The sequence below is a fragment of the Echinops telfairi genome, unplaced genomic scaffold (assembly GCF_000313985.2).
Source record: "Echinops telfairi isolate 266 unplaced genomic scaffold, ASM31398v2 ScPeMD7_9;HRSCAF=40, whole genome shotgun sequence".
Lineage (NCBI taxonomy): Eukaryota > Metazoa > Chordata > Mammalia > Afrosoricida > Tenrecidae > Echinops > Echinops telfairi.
The window spans coordinates 59025262-59026353 of record NW_022103906.1 but is presented as its reverse complement, the minus strand read 5'-3'; positions in this window follow the sequence as shown (position 1 = coordinate 59026353).

Genomic DNA, 1092 nt, shown 5'->3' with positions numbered 1-1092 from the left:
CCGGAGCGCGGCGGCGCGGGCGGCCCCCTAGCAGGGCGGCTTGGGAAACTTCGGAGCAGCTGGAAAAGGGACCTGCATTCCCCCACACGCCGCCCCCAGCCCGCGGGAGCCTCCCTGGGGGCGCGGACGGCGCGCCCGCCTGGGCGGTGCCAGGGGCTGGCCAGGTAGGCGACCGGCGGCGGCGGCGTTGGCGGCAGCGGAGGCTCTCTCTCCGGTCCGGCCACTCGGGGGTCTGTGAGTGTCACCCTTTCGGTCCGATCGGGGCGAGTGCGATCGAGGTCGGGACGGTCCATTCAGGAAGCCCCGGCGCTCGGGCTCGGGAGGGTGCGGCGGGCAGCGGAGGTGCGATGCAGCCTCCCCTCCAGGGACGTCCTTGGTTTGGGGAAGCGATCTAACCCCAGGGGGGTCACTCCTGGTGCTTTTGCTTGAGGGGAGCGCCTGCCCGCGCTGGCGCTGGCCGACTTGCGGTCGCCCGCATTTCTGTACAGGACAAAGCTGAAGGTTTCGTTTGAAACGGCTTGCCTCCGGGACACCTTTGTGCAAAGCGTCTTGTGTTTGGCAGGCAGGCAGGGACAGGAAGGGGACGGAGGAAGGCCCGAGCCTTAGCACAGGGGAAAGAAAGTCAGGGGACAACGGGAGCTGATGCTCCAGGCGTGGCGTTCGGAGTTCCGTGAACTTGCTCTTGATCGCGTGCCTTTGTTTCTGATTTCTTTCCCTACTTCAGTTTTTATTTCCATTAAAATAGATCTTTTAGGGTTGTGCTTGTGCTGGTTGGAGAAAAGCGTGTAGACGGACTAGGAGAGGGTTTCTGGAACGACTTCCAGGAAGAAAGCCTGCTTTCTAGCCCCACGCTTTAGAAATTCTTTCTTGACGTTGGAAGGAGGTCAAAAGTTTAAACGCTAAACTCACCACTGTGGAGTCGCCTGTTTTCCTTGCCCACCTTTGCGCCTGAGCAATTTTCTGCAGAATTAGCTTTCACCTGTCAGGGTTTTCTGGTGTGCAGGTTATGTTTTGTGTATTTTTTGCAAGCCAGAAATATTTATAAATATCCCTTCAATGGACCAAAAAGCGAGTAAAGCTTGCATCTTTACA